The sequence below is a fragment of the Coenobita brevimanus genome, chromosome 24 (assembly GCF_032717465.1).
Source record: "Coenobita brevimanus isolate Jiangsu-jjx chromosome 24, ASM3271746v2, whole genome shotgun sequence".
NCBI classification, from domain to species: domain Eukaryota; kingdom Metazoa; phylum Arthropoda; class Malacostraca; order Decapoda; family Coenobitidae; genus Coenobita; species Coenobita brevimanus.
Window position 1 is genome coordinate 34230762 of NC_136977.1, and position 16989 is coordinate 34247750.

Sequence of the window (16989 nt, forward strand, 5' to 3'; positions counted from 1 at the left end):
ATGAAATGGAGGAAACAGCAGTACACTTTTCCAACACTTCTCCATCATCACAGAACATATTGACACAGTTCTACTGATTAGAGAATACTAGAGATAGTTTCAGGGCGCTTATGCAAGGAATTTCGAATGTAGGTGATGGCAAGATCACAATTGACTTACTCCCAGTTCATGAGCTACGTCAGATAGTTAGTCAAGGCATACGCAAACATAAATTGAAACCGTTGTTCCGCAGTAGGGGTCATGCAATATTACCCATATTTAGAAGCAACACTAACACCAACATCAGTAGTAGTTCATGTACCATTCATCACTGAAGACCTGTTCACAGTATACCAAATACATCCCTTCCTCTATAAAAATAACAACACTTTGGTCATCATCAACATCTTCTTCGAACTCATCATGGTCTCCAAGAGACAGGACACTGTCACTTTCGCAGAGTGAATCAACGATTGAACGAAAGTGCCGCACATCCTTACATGCTGTTCATCTTTGTCCTGCGTACATTTTCACGTTTCAACCTACTGATACAGTCCCTTGTGGAAATGGCTGTCATCAGAAATGTCATTAATAGTCATCATCAATACAACTTCACTTTTGCTCCAAATAAACTTTTGCACCATCAACGCATTGGACACTCACAGTTTTTTTATTTCCCTCATAACACATCAGTTTTACATAGTCTGTCCAGATATACCACCATCTCATACATCAGCATCAGGATTATACATAGCACCAGACTACATGTGATGCTACACACCAGCCATGTCTACTTTATCCACCATCAATCACTACTTGTTCTCGTCCTCCCCACTGACATTTCCACCCACTGCCTGATATGGACTTAAACATGAGCACAAGTATTAAGTTGGCTTCACCTAAGTTTGAAACTATGCAACAGATCAATGAAACAATGAAGCCCTGGGAAGGTTGAGTTTGAGTATATTCAAACCATATTATGTGTATAGCCCAGCACCTACTGTCTTTATAATCTTCTGCATTGTAGTTGCAGTACTGCTGTTCGCAATGCTGAGAATGCATGCAAGAATTGCTAATTTAGAGTCATTATTTAGTGGGGGAGAGTTAACATCCAAGTTAACCCCCCTGAATGAAGTGTACACATATTTTGTATATAGTATTAATTATATATATATATATATATATATATATATATATATATATATATATATATATATATATATATATATATATATATATATATAAAGATACTAAGAAGAATGACCCATGTATGGCATACCAGTACCATTATCTTTAAATGAAATATTAATAACTCTTATAATCTTAATTTTAAACTATTTTGTTTCTTGCATGTATGCATTTCACTACAATAACCTTAGTACATACTGTATTACAGTTAAATAATTTACTTTTAATGCATTTATTCAAATATGTATACAACTAGTTTAAAGTATAATATTACTGAATAATCACTATTTACTATGAATAGTATATGTATACAATATTCATACAATTATATTACTTTTACAATATTATGTATTTCACTTAATTAGCTTATAAGTTCATTATAATGTATATATAATATGTATTAATATGTTATGACTATTAACTGTCGATAATTACGCCATTTTCGCGTGACCGAGCATATGTGGGGAGATATAACATAATTACAAATCATAATAGACAAATAGACCAATAGATAGATAAATAGACAGATAGACAGCTCTATGCGAGCCTGGGAATGGGAAATGAGCTTGCAAGTTACACTGAGGAAAAATGATGACAGATTCACGAAGTAGCCAGTCAGGAGATGATGCAGTTAGTTGTCAGCATTCACCAGGTGAACAAAGCCTTGTTGACCATACACACACATACACATATACTCACACACAGGCTTCCTAGAACTTTCCAACCACAGGGAACACACGTGATACGACTCCTGTTTCACCAGAATTTAGGAAAGAGAGCTCAGAAGGAGAGAGGCCATAGAAGTGGCAGGGAGTGTAGAAAAGGCTTAGCAAGACGGAGAGAGAGAGACAGAGGGAGATAGCTGGCAGGACTCTACTTTATACTTCGCTCTGTGTGAGAGACTTGTTAATATTTCCAAGACAAATAAAAGTAGTCCCATACTATTCTTTACCTCTCCTTGTCATTGAATGACAAATGGAAGAGAAGATTATCTACTTACAAAACTACTCAAATATAACAACCACTTTCGTCCACAAATTCTAATATAAATAACTACTCTACAAGTAACTACAAAGGAGTTACAAAGTCTTTTTATGACAACAGAATCGCATACTTCTATCGTTAATATAAACAGAGAAGAGAACAGACAACAAACATACCCCCACACTCTTTCCTGTCACACTTCCTACTGTTACGTATTTAACTCTACTGTACGTTTCCTGCAATTCAGTAAGGTTAGACTTTTTGTTTAAGTTATTCTGAGAGAGAGAAAAAAATAAATAAATAATTACAAAATAAACTAAATACCTGCGGCAGTGTTGATTAAAAAAAAAAAAAGCATTCTCTCTCTCTCTCTCTCTCTCTCTCTCTCTCTCTCTCTCTCTCTCTCTTTCTCTCTTTATCTCTCTCTCTCTCTCTCTCTCTCTAGCTCCATCACAAACAGGCAATCAAGGCCTCAAAAGAATTCCCAGAATATGTGGTGTCGGAGCGTGGCGGGTGGAGGGGGCAGGTAAGGAATTCTACGGGAGGGCTGCGGGGCTCTGTTGCAAGCGAAGGGACTCCAAGAGGGATCCATTTTAAGTTGAACCCTAAAGGAGATTCAGTTAAAAGCTAAATATTAATCGTCCGGTAATATCAATAATAAAATTCAAAAGACGCAATGGATTTGAATGCTTGACGAGGACTTCTTAACTCTTAACCTCCTCAGTTCCTTGTCGTATTTTGCATATTATTTTTATTTTAGAGAGACATGTTGGAGTTAGTGTGTCTGAATAAATGTGGCTGATGAATTCAAGTATGAACATTATATAACCGGAGTCCTTGACCTGAAGGGAGTTAAGTGATATCAATAGCCTGGTGATAGGAAGATTAAAATACAGTCTACTCTGGTCCTAAGCCGAATATAATACTTCGTTGGTCGCCAGAATAAAATGCAATGTGTCCTTGTGGTGAAGTGTCTAAGTAGGACTACAAGGGGGGCTGCGGTGGCCACTTTAATGTCAAGGGTTTTTCTTGTGTCACCTGTCGTTCTGGACTCGTCGGGGAGCATCTGTTTATCTACTAACCTACTACCGGTAATCTGTCTATCTACCTACTTAACCACTCCTTCATGTCTATCTGCCTTCCTGCCTGAAGGTCTGCCTTCTGTCCTTCCTGCTTTTCCACGCCCTAAGTGCCTTCCTACACGTCCAAGATGCACGTTGCCTTCCTGCATGCTTTCCTTCGTATGTGTCTTGTTTGCTTACTCTCTGTCTATCTGCCTGCCCCTCTTATTAACTTATTTCCTCCCTACCTGCCTGTCTGCCTTCCTTTCTTTGTGCTTCCATATGTTTTTGTTTGCCTGCCTGCTTGCCCACTACCTGTTTATTATCCTTGCTTTCTGCCTGCCTCTGCAAGTGCATCCCAGGTTGTTTATCTATATCCACATGCTTGTCGGTCTGCTTACCTAGCCACCTGCTTGCCCGCCTGCCTTATTACCTTCCCACTTACTTCCTACACTCCGTCCACTCTTCTCTGTTTGCCTACCTGCATTTCTTCCTATATCACCTGTTGTATCCCTTCAGCCTGTCTTTATGTCTTATTTCTTTCCATCCTCCCTACCTTTCTTCATTCTTCCCTTCATACCTGCCTGCCTGCCTACACACGTGGGTTCCTAGATATATGTGTGTGGTGGGGGAATTCACTATGCACAGGACATACTGCCACCTCACACCCCTGCTTGTCCCTGGTAATGTCCCGGCGTCTGGGATGACAATAGTGCTCATTATAATTATTGCCTTGCTATCTGAGCCAGAGTCTGTCTGAAGTGATGGGCCTTGATCAGATTACGAGGCAGGGTCGATTTTTTTTTTTTTTTTTTTAACACCGTAGACATACCAATTTCTTTTTTAATTAAATGGAATTATACATCTGAAAAAAACTTGTTTTTTTTTACCATTTTTATGAACATTTCATATTCTCCATCGACAGACAAATACATAAAAAATCAGCTGCTTGAATTAAACAGGTGCGCTTCTTGGTAAAGGAGACGTTACTTTGTGAAATCTGAACCGTGCGATCGTGGAGGCGTCAGCTTATCTAGATTATTATTGTGTATTAACCTTCGCCTCGTTTGACTAAAACGGCATTACTCATATCATCAGCCAGGGGAAATTATACGAAAAAATGCCTCATCAGTGATTATTTGAAAACGAAAAAGAAAATCAGGTTTCTATCGATATAGCTTTTGGAATGAGTGAAGGAATATTAGCTGGGTAGTATGAGGTGAGGTCGGGGAGGGGAAATTGAGGGTAGCTCCAAGAAAAGCGTTTTTGGGTGGAAGGAATTAACACGTTCACCCGAGGAAATTCGTTTTAATTTTATTCTCACTAACTTCAGACAGTTGTGTTTCGACTTAGGAGGAACTTTTCTAACTGACTAAGGTGGAATGTAAGCGTTCATAAGTATATCCACTAAGAGGTCCTCCCTAGACTGAATGAAATCATCTGCATGTAAATAAAAAGTACTCCTCTGACTGAAGCAGTTTATGCTTTATAACAATGAAGCTTAGACAGTAAATAAGAATGACACCCGTAGATTCTTAGCGTACACAGATAAGGATGGCTAGAATCTAGATGAATGTATTGTGCCACCATGACTGACAGAGCTTCAAGATTAGGATATGTGGAGGAGTAGCTTAGAAGTCATCTAGAACTGAACACAATGGTGATGTGGTGCATAGGGGAAAAAAGGTGCCTTGGAAATGTAGAGAGAATGCAGGATGAAAACTAAATGTTGAGATTTAGGAGTTTGAATGTGGATGGTGGAGAATCACGAGGTAGACTTCAGAAGACCTGGAATGAGGTCCTACAAAACCCACTCAGAGTTTGGAGGACAGTTAGAGATGCTGCCGGAGATCATTTTCACTGGAAGCTTACACTATCTCAGTGAACAAGGTCGACAAACAAGGTTTAGGGGAAGGGAAAAAAAATTTGCAATCAAATAAGTGGTTGTGCTCGCTAAGCTGTGACAGGTTGGGAAAAAGAAGGAAGATATAATTATAGATAATGCAACTTTAAAAGAAAATCTTGACAGTCAGAATTACATATGTTAGTCTGTCAGAGCGCCAACTGTGGAGTTAACAAAAACAAAAACAGCTATAAAAGAAAAAAAAAAAAAACACTATTAAAACATGCACTTCCTATACGGTGAAAGTACTGTATATCCTAAATGAATGCACAATATCAATGTAGATTTTTTCCCACTGAACAAGCACACGGACTGTCAATGGGAAAAAAATGCTGTAAATGTCGATTGTAATTTTTTTGAAATATTGCCCTCTTTGGTTTAAATCGTTTTAGATACCATGACTGAAACCAGTTCATGACCTACACAGGAATATAAAGAAAAACTACGCTTAAAAAACAATCCCTTCCAATCCATGATCCATTCTCGGAAATCTGGCTGTTTTAGGAGTCACTCAGGCATATCGAGAAAAAATATACGTAATCAAAATTTTAGAACTATTTCAAAGAGATGAAGGCCCACTTTACAGTAAAAAGTAAGCATATGGATTGGCTAACCCCTAAACCGCAGGGTTGTTTTGGCGCTCCTTGCGTGTCCCGCTAGGATAATTGCTCTCCAACGGACTTTGTAAAAATATTTGCCAAAAATCAGTTATTAGTCCTAGAATATTATAATTAAATGTGTATATGGCACATACCTGCAGCTTTCTCCTGGGATGTTTGTTGAGCCTTCAACGAGTACCGTAGGACTTGTGGAGACTTCTGAAGTTCGGTAATGAAGTCTCCACTTTACACTTCCCGACACCCCGTAATATGATTACCACAGCCTGATATTATCACTAGAAACACTATTCTATGAGTTTCAAATAGTTTTGGAATCCATACTCCAAAAAAACACTGTGGAAGCAATAGAAAATTACAAGCGCGTGTGAGCTTCCCACTTGCGCTCATTCCCCGCTGGTATTCTGTTATTTATTATTAATAAAAACACTCACATCTTATATTCCTATTACTATATAACACTTATATATATCTGCAGTCTTTATCCATAAGTTTCCTTCAGTAATAGTAGTTTATTGTCACTGTAGGCATTCAATTTCTCTTTCAGTAAAATACAAAGCATTCACTTTCTCGTCCTGTATACTAGCGTGGAGAACTAATCTGTCACTTTTACTTTCATAACCCCCAGTAATCATACATGCTAGAGTGAAACTTTCACTTTCGTTACTCCTAGTATATATACTCGTATTCTTATATTATTACTTATTTACATTTCTATTTACATTCTCTATTTTATTTACATTATTTACTTTTCTATTTTATTTACGCTATGTTATGCACTGTCACTTGCAGTAACTTATAAAACTATTTTCCACGGTTCAGTTATATTTACATTCATTGCTTTCACTTGCTGTTTACATATTATTTACACATTATTTACATTTCCACTTGCACTGTTTTAGAGTCATCAGAAAGATCGCAGTCACTGTCCATCATTATCATTGATAAATTAGCCAGTTCACGTTCCACATCAGTAACTTAGCCCTTTACCCCTTTCCACACAAGGTTTAGTAGGGGTAGAAGTCACAGGGCCCTTTGCATGGGGCTAAAAAGCAGTGGAATTGGACAGGCGCGAATCCGACGTGGTTTCACCCTGAAAGACAACAGTAAACTGAAAGCTGTTGCCTAGGGCCAGTGAAGAGGCGACCCAGTGTCAGCGTGGTGACAGCTGCTAATATATACGCTATGAAATGATTGGCAGGAAATCTAGATAATACATAATAAATTAGGTAGTTCCAGGTGAATGTAAATATCACTTAGGCTTCTCCCTTCCTTTCTTATATATATTTTTATTATGAGAACAGGTCATACGGCATATTTCAAGGGGAAATAAACAGGGAAAATTAGCGGAATGAGTGCACATGAGGTGCTGCAGGTGATAATTAGCCCATTCCAGATGTATGGCAGTATCAATTACCTTTTCTCTTTCTCTTATATATTATTTTGTACTAAAGAATAGGGCCAAAGGGCACACTTCAATGGATAAAATGAGTGGAAAAATCTGTCCAGCATTTGTGTAGCGCAGCTGGCAGCTGGTCAGGTGGGAGGGAGAGGGTAATGGAGGGGAGGTAAGGAGGGGGGGGAGTCAAGGACAGGAGAAAAATGGATTTAATTGTGAACAGTGGACGGGGAGTACAGGTGGCATTAGCAGAACTGAGTATAGCTGGACACTAGTAGTACTGATAGATGATACAAGCCACCACTTGGAAGCCCGGGCGAATTCAAAATAACACAGAATCACAAATGTGACACCCCGCGGTATGATCCCTTGCTCCCAAGGATCACGAAAGTAGATGCCCGCAGGTTAAGGGGTTAATGACTCATGCAAGAGAGTGAAGGTATCGGATATCAATATGCATTCTCAAAGTCTTCCGTCACAGGAGCTAAATGTTTAGGTCCCTCGTTCTCAAATCTCAGCAGCCAGTCCACCAGTCATCCCACGGTGCTCTCCTCAGTTCCATTATTCAGACGGACTTTCCAACCCAACCTCGGGTACTGCACCGTCAGTGTCTCACCACCGCACCACTAGGTCTAAGTCAACATCATTTATCGTTCTGCACCATCACCTTCGCTAACACCTCTCTTCCGCCTGTTTCTGTTGATGTGAAAGGAGGGTTAAGCGGGTTCACATCTGCAGTGCCCAAGTCATACACTTTCACTCTTAATGTACTGATATGGCAGTGTGGTCTGGTGTGGTATACCCCTGAGAAAATGTTAAGGTTATGTTTAAAATTCGTATGAGCAATTCGTTTCCCTGCAAGAAGTCGCATCCCAAGAAGGAAGTTGAATTACACTGATACTAGCTAGAACAGTACATAAAAGGTTAATGTCACCATATTGAAGGGTTTAAGCCAAAGTCTAAATATACCAATTCAGTCCGCGTGCAGGAAGGAGGGGCTTATATGTGACATCATGACACCCCTCTGTTTTCTATTATATATCAGAGCATGGCTCCAATTTCACAGAAAATGAATTATGGGCGAATTTCTATACGGATGCAACCCCAAAGTTTTAGGTAATTCTCATTTTCTTTTATTTTCTGTAAAAAACCTACCACACTATTTTTATGCTTATTAACAGAATGTATACCACTCTTTATTTCAAAAATTGTATATATATAGCTTTCCCAACAATCAGGGAAATTTCAGGCTACAGGGATATGTGTGGCAACCTGCACTGTTTCGGTGAAAGACTGACTCCAACCCCAATGCCGAACCCAGCATTTGAAGACATCGTGACATCAGCCTTGCTGAAAAGTTGACTGACTTGGTATATTTAGACTTTGGGTTTAACCCCTAACCACTTGGGTGTCAGTCAGAACAGTCAAGATTTTGGTGGGTGCCATCGCTGGATGTCGGTCAGGACCGCACTTGTTTTTTGCGCCACAGTTTGAAGTGGCAGCCACTTGATCTCATCACCAAAGGGTAGAGGGTAGGGAGTGAGTCCCACCACCTCACCCAAGTGTTCTTCAGTCATCTCTGGAAAGTTGCCATGTGTAGAAAGGTGGTTTTCTGAAGCAAGTCATCCGATTCCAATCCTGCCCCTCATGTGGACACCTTGCTTCATCCACACCTGCCAAGCCTCTTTCCAAGGATACTACAAAAGGGCTCAGTGATAGTGCCATAGGGTATGCCTTAGACGCCACAGGTGTCTGAGAGTATCTGGTAGGGGAGAAGTTATCACGAGTGAGAGTGCAGCCAAAGTCACAGCCGTGCACACACGCATGAATTCATTCCAGCTCCCTAGGGCAAAAGATACTTACATTCATCATGTTTTAACAACATGAGCACCTATAGACCTGCGGATGGTTTCATTTGCAAGAGAAGAGAAGTAGTTGAGTAATATGGTCTTTAATTAATTTCACTAAATGATATAGTTAGGATGGTTTCATTTGCAAGAAGAGTGGTTGCATAATATGGTCTTTATTTAATTTACCCTAACTGATACAGTTCCCGAAATATGAAGGTTAAAAATAAGGCTTTTTTGTCAGAAATTCCAAGCCACAAATGCAGACATGCAGAAGTTTTCTTGCATGGAAGTACTGCGGCTTCGAGGGGTTAACCACTACTGCCGAGATTGTGTCACTGAAGATGAATAATATCACCTGTTGCTATCTAACCCAATCTGTTGTGTAAGGCCAGGACCCCTAAGGAATTAATGAGGTTTACTTCTGTCCTGAACCTCTCCTGTCCCTGTGTACAAGCAATCACCAACAGTGTCCCCCCACCCCAGCCCACTCAAGGTAAAAGCATAAGTAGTCACCTCTAACTCCCGGTCCTCACAGACGATCACCACTAAGCTCAAATCGATTACCAGACATGTGCAGTGGTCAAGCAGAGGTCCAAGCAAATCACTCATTACCACCGCCGTCACTACACACACACACACACACACACACACACACACACACACACAGTGGTATTCCGCAGGGCTCTGTCCTATCACCAACTCTCTTCCTTTTATTCATCAATGATCTTCTAAGCTGTACATCTAACCCTATCCACTCATATGCTGATGACCCCACCCTTCACCTATCCATTCGGTTCCTGCAACGTCCATCTCAGCAGTTACTTCAAGAAACAAGGGATGAGGCTATGGCACACCTAATGTCTGACTTGGCTCATATCTCTGACTGGGGTAAAAATAATATGGTTGTCTTTAATGCTTCAAAGACTCAGTTCTTACACCTATCAACCCGACAAAATCTTCCACAGGTATACCCACTAATGTTTAATAATATTCAGATTAATCCTGCATCATCCTTGAACATGCTTGGGGTTTCATTTACTTGGGACTTATCTTGGAAAGATCATATTACATCTCTTGTAAAATCTGCTTCCAAGAGATTGGGTGTGCTAAGCCAACTCCGCTCTTTCTTTACCCCTGCATAATTGTTGACTCTATTAGGGGTTTTATCCGCCCCTGTGTGGAGTACAACTCTTATGTGTGGGGAGGCTCCCCACATACAGCTCTTCTCAATAGGGTGGAGTCAAAGGCTTTTTGTCTCATTAACTCTCCTCCTCTTACTGACTCCCTTCAACCTCTGTCTCATTGTCGCACTGTTGCATCTTTATCTCTTTTCTATCGCTACTTTAATGGTCACTGCTCCTCTGAACTGTCTGCTTGCATTCCTCCACCTCTACGACAGGCGCGTAGCACCCGTCTGGCAGCAAACTCTCATCCCTTTTCTGTCCAACTCTCTAATGCAAGAGTTAACCGTTACTCCCAGTCTTTCATTCATGCAACAGGTCAGCTCTGGAACTGTCTCCCTCTGTCTGTATTTCCTCCTGCCTATGATCTCCAGTCTTTCAAACGCAGTGTGTCCAGGCATCTCAAAATGATCGGATCTTGAATTTGGCTCTCTATTGTATTTTGTTTTTCTCTTGGAGGGAACTGTTACTGCGGGCTCATGGCCTTTGGTTCCTTCTTCCTCGCATTAAAAAAAAAAAAAAAAAAAAAAATGGAGATTTTAATACAAATATAAATTGGAATAATCTAGATATAATTAGCCAAGAAAGCTGTTGGGACCAAAAGCTCCTGGATCTCGTGCAAGAGTTTTTCCTAACGCAACATGTGAGGGAAACCACCAGAAAAAGAGGACTCGATGTACCTTCAGTGCTAGATCTAATATTTACTAGGCAAGAAAATGATATTGACAGTTTAATATATCACCCTCCACTCGGCAAAAGCGATCATGCAATACTAAATTACAACTTCAGGATAGCATACGACATAATTAACAGCTATGAAAGTTACAAAAAGAACCTAAACTATAAAAAGGGAAATTATCAAGACCTAAAGAAGTATTTCTTAGAAGTTGATTGGGAAAATGAGCTTAGAGGACAAGATTTAAATGCTGTATATAACAAAATTCTGTGAATTTTATGAAAGAGGAGTCCAGAAGTACATCCCACGGCACAAAGAAGCAGATAAGAAAATACAGAAATGGTTCGATACAGAATGTAAAAAATCAAAAGAAAGAAGAGATTTGTTGTGGAATAGATACAGAAGACACAATAGTTAAAGGGCATATAATAATTACAAACAGGCAAGAAACGATTATACAAGAATAAGGAGGGAAGCCCAAAAACAGTTTCAGGAGGATATAATGAATAAAAGTAGTGATCAACCAAAGCTGTTTTACAGCTACATCAGAAGCAAAACCAAAGTAAAAGATATAATACAATCCATTACGGACGAGGGAATCACTTATACGCAAGAGAAAGATATTTGTGAAGCACTAAATAAGAATTTCCAATTAGTTTTTACAGAAGGAAAAAATTTTGAGAGGGACTACGTGGAACATGCAGGTCCACACATCTATCTATCTATCTATCTACATACCTTGGCTGCTTCCCCCAAGGAAAGGGAGGTAGACGAGACAGGACGACACACTCCCCATTTACTCATCCATTTAAACACATTCATTCGCATCTTAGCCCCAAAGGGGAGAACGGACAGATCCTCACCGCACCACACCGCACAAGGGTCAACTGTGCAATGCAATCAGTGACATCTGCAGCAGGGCCCGACAGCAGAGCTGGTTTACCCCTGCCACATCATAATAGACTCATCCCCTTACCCGCACCTGACCTGAAATAGCTGATCAGACCAAATGCGGGAGAATATCCCCTCAGGGCTGTGTCATCACGTATTCACAATTTCTCTCCATTTATTTCTGTCACGCACAGCCACTCTTCCTTGCTCAACAGACATCCCTCTCGCATCCAGCGCTCTCTTCACACTGTCCATCCATCCAATTCGTGGTCTTCCTCTCAGCCTTACACCTGTCACATCAGATCTAGTTATCTTTTTCACCAGTCGCTCATTATCCATTCTCTCCATATGCCCAGACCATCGCAACACCCTCTGCTCCACTCTACCAGCCATGTCCTGAACAACTCCAGTTCTCCTTCGCACTTCATCATTCCGCACTCAATCCATACGCGTCACTCCACACATACTCCTCAGACACCTCATCTCCATTACATTCAAACTTTTCCTCTCTGCTACACCCATATTCCATGTTTCAGCCCCATATAATGCAGTCGGTACCACAACACCCTCATACAGCCTTCTCTTTACATCTATTCTAAGCGAACGACATCTAAACACTTTTTTCATTCCTCCCAGCACCTTTCCTACTTCATTTATTCTAAACTTCACTTCTGCATCTATTCTTCCATCCACAGCAACATGTGACCCTAGATATTTAAAACAATCTACCTCCTCAAGCAACTCGCCATTCAAAACTATATTCATCCCCCTACCATCTACCAACCTCGTACACTTCATCACTTTACTCTTATTCTCATTTACTTTTAATTTCCTCCTTTCACACACCCTTCCAAACTCCTCTACCAACTGTCTCAATCTCTCCTCTGAATCAGCCACCAGTGCAGTATCATCTGCAAACAGCACCTGCTTCAGATTCCACTCTCCACCATCAACATTCACCAGACTCAGACCTCCACCTAAAACTCTTGCATGCACCTCCCTTACAACACCATCCATGTAAATATTAAACAACCAAGGCGACATCACACATCCCTGTCGCAGCCTCACTCTCACAGGAAACCAATCACTCACAGCATTTCCCACTGTTACACACGCTCTACTATTTAGATAAAAACTTTTCACCCCTTTTAGTAACCTACCATCAAGTCCATACAATCTTAAAACAGTCCACAAAGCCTCCCTATCAATTCTATCATACTCTTTCTCTAAATCCATAAATGCCCAAAACACATCCTTGCCTTTCGCTAAATACTTTTCACACGGTGGTGGTGGTGGTGGTGGGATATTCGCCCCGGCCCAGAGGCCTTGGCACAGGCAAACTGGAGCCCGTTAGGGGTCATGCCAAAATGGCATAGACAGACTAACGAGGAGGCGGGTATCGGGTTACCACCCGTATCAAAGTGGGGAGAGGGACCCCCGCAATCACAGCAGGGGCGTCCCGCAGGTCCTCCTTGGACCAAACAAAAGTGCAGGCCAAGCAGGATCGGAAGGCATGCGTCACCGGACACCGCAGGACATAATGTAGGAGAGGCTCCTCCTCCAACTCCAGACAAAAGTCGCACGGGTCCGGCCGGGCTAGAGCTGTCTGCCTGTAGCACAGGAAGCCCAGACGCAACCGACAAATGTGGACCAGGACAGCATTGGGAACATCAGGCAGTGGTGGCAGAGGCTCACAGCGGGTAGCCACCGCGTACCAAGTAGCAGAACGAGAGCCTTCTGCCACACAAACCTGATGCTCCTCCCGGGCCCACCGCATGACAGTGGACCTGAGCGGCTGAAGGATCTGATGCGTCCCGCTCGGGAGGACAAAAGACACCTCCCGGAGCGAGCACGCCAGCTGCGCCGCCTGATCCGCATGCTCATTACCTTCGAGTCCTACATGGCCTGGTACCCAGTGGAGGGTCACCGACCCCCCGGCACTGACAATTCTGGCCGCACATACATAAATTGAGGATAGGAGGAGGGGGTTGTCCCCAGGGATCCGGAATGGACAGCCTGAATCGCTGAAAGTGAGTAAGAATGTACCACTACATGGGTGGAGGCATGCTGGCTTGCATGCCGCAGTGCCCCCAATATGGCCACAAGCTCCGTCTGAAAGACAGACACACCCTGTGTGACGCGCCACGATACCACCGCAGCCCCGCATACGAAGGCTGCCCCCGCAGCCCCGTCGGCAGAGATGGAGCCATCGGTATAGTAGTCTGCGGATGCTGGGCGCCGCAGAGCCTCTATCCGCACCAAGGCCTCCCGCCGAAGGAGAGCAGGGACAGCATTTCGCCCTCCGCCAGCAGTCGGAACGACGACTTGAATAGGCGGAGACGTCCAGGGCGGTGGCTCAGTGTAGCCCACACAGGGCGTGTCAGGCTCCTTGCAAATACCAGTGGCCGCTCCCAGCTCGGCAACCAACCCACGGACCCAGTCCCTGCGCAGGCAAGGATCAGGTGGCCGCAAAAGTAGCCGCTTAAACAGGGCCGAGACCGGGAGCTGGGACCTATGCTGCACAAGCTGCAAGATGACCGCAGCAGCGTGGAGCACGACCCTACCCCGAAGCGAGGGGAGGCTGCACTCCAGACGGAGATTGACTAGACGTGTCCACATGGGGGCATGAAGCATTATCCTCATTGCGTCATTCTGAACCACTTCCAGCGAGGTGGCTATCTGAGGGGCCAAGCCTGTCATGCAGATAGCACTGAAGTCGATGACCGACCGGATGGCATGAATATAGAAGGTTCTGAGGACCTCAAAAGAGGCCCCCAGGCTCTTCCGGGAAAGGAAGCGGAGAGCCGCCATCCGAAATCGAGCCCTCTCTCTCAGGTATCTAACATGACAGGTGAATTTCAGCCCCGAGTCCATCCAGACCCCCAGATATTTGTGGGTCGTCACACAGGGTAGAGGGTGTCCTCCCAACAGCATCGGGAAGGCCGGCGGGCTGAGGGCAAAAGGCATATAGCGGGTCTTCGCCATATTTACCTTCAGCCCCAGCTCCGCCGACCATCGATAGAGCCGTGAGAGGGACTCATTGGCCCGTGTGTAGCAGTCTCTCCTTGAAAAGACTAGAACCAGGTCGTCCGCATAAGCAAGGAGCGTGACCCCCCGGCCATACTCCACATCCAACAACCCTTCAACGAGAATGTTGAAAAGGATAGGGCTCAGCACACTGCCCTGCGGCGTGCCATTTGGATGGGAGTATGCCGGGGAAAAACTACCTTGAAAGCGGACGCTGGCAGCCCTGTCAAGGAAGAAATCCTGGACCCATGATAGCAGCCTGCCTCCGATCCCTCGAGCCACAAGGCCGCTCAAGATGACTAACGGATTAGCCAGCTCGAACGCCTTCTTGAGATCAAGAAAGACAGCCATTCCCACTCGACCCCAAAGCTCCCCGAGGAATGATGCCAGACATTGTGCAGCATTACGTTTCTGGCGATATGCAAAAATCCTCGGGTGTAACGGCCCCAGACGCCATGACAGCCGCGCCAGCACCACCCTCTCAGCTGTCTTGCCAATACAACTGAGGAGGGAGATGGGGCGCATGGCACCTGGGTCGTTTGGCTTTGGGATGGGGTGGATAACAGCCGTCTTCCATGACCGCAGCAAACGCCTCTCAGACCAGGAGAGATTGAGCAGATCCAGCAACCACGCCTTACCAAAATCCCCCGCATGCGCAAGGATGGAATACGTAAGGCCGTCGAGGCCTGGAGCAGTGTCGGCCCTGCGCTGCAGAGCCGCCAGGAGCTCACCCACCGTGATGGGGCAGTCAGCCTCATCAGGTTGGGAGCAAGCCTCCCGGACAGCCGCAGCACGAGAGTCCGACTACCCCTCCAGAGTGGCCCCGACGGACCGCGGGAGATTGTGGGAAGCAGAGCGATCCGCAAAGTGCTTAGCCAATCGGTCAGCCTCTGAGACCGGGTCTGGGTGTGAAGGCAGACGAGAGGGGCGAGGGTTGGTGAAGGACCGCAGCCTCCTCCACATCTCTCGGAGAGTGGTGTGAGCACCCAGAGTCCGGCACCACCGAACCAACACCTCCTCCCGAATGCGACGCTTTTCAACCAGCACATGTCGCGACACAGCCTCTAAGCGCCTGCGCAGAGGTGAGCCGCGACGCCGTCGGTAATCGCGGCACGCCGCATTCAGCCGCCTATTCAGCTCCCTGACCCGGTCGCAGTAAAACCATCCGTCTCGGTAAACCCTTGCGGACCACCGCTTCTGGGGAATTGCCTCCGAAGCGGCCTGCCCAAAGACGCTGGCCACTAGATCCGCAAAACTCTCCAAGTCTGAGGGGTGGTGGGACGAGGAGAAAAGACGGACAAGGGCACGCTCAAAAACCACCCAGTCCGCCCTCTCCACATCCCACCTATGTGGCGGCTCAGGGAGAGGGAGGCAAGCCAACCCCAACTCCACCACAACAGCATAGCGGTCACTCATTAGGGTGGGGTGTATGGACCAACATGCTGAACCCATAAGCGGATCTGACACGAACGTGAGGTCCAGACGCCCCCCCCTAACATGAGTGGGTCCTGATGGGTCCGTCAGCAAGGACACACCAGCCACCTCCTCTAACACCAGTGCAATGTGCCGTCCTGCCTCATTAGACCTCTGCGGGGACTGCAGGAGGTCATGGTGCGCGTTGAAGTCGCCCCCTATAAGCACAGGCTCCCTGGTAGCCTGGGAGAACAAGTCCCCCAACTCCAGGGCTGCACTGGCACCACGGTAGATGTTGTACACTGTAAGGGACGACTCAGCAAGTTCAAGACGCACACCATGAACCTCAACATCAGTTCCACAGAATGGAGCAGGCTCACAAACTGTGGAAGCGATGTGGTCCTGGACAAGGATGCCATAACCCCTAGTCTCACCCCGCACATGGGGGAGGAGATGAGTGGTGTATCCCTGCAGCCGGAAAGGGGACCTCTCCCCCAGCAGAGTCTCCTGCAGCATAAACACATGCGGCCGGTCATGAGCAGCAATCTCCTGGAAGAGTGGGAGCTTGCTTATCGTGCCGACGCAGTTCCACTGCAAGACTGATGAGGTCAGGGATGCTCTGTCTGGGGAGAGGCGGAGTCGCGTCCCCACCCCCTCCCGCAACACATGGGGTGACCTGAGGGACGCCCGCGAGACCACGGGGGAACGCAGTCTCGGACTGTTCCGCGCTCCCTCCGACGCCCTCCTCACACGAGGGCCGCGGCCCTCCCTGCGGCCCCTGTCTCTGGCCCTGCCCCGCATCTCCTCGGGAGTCGGGGTT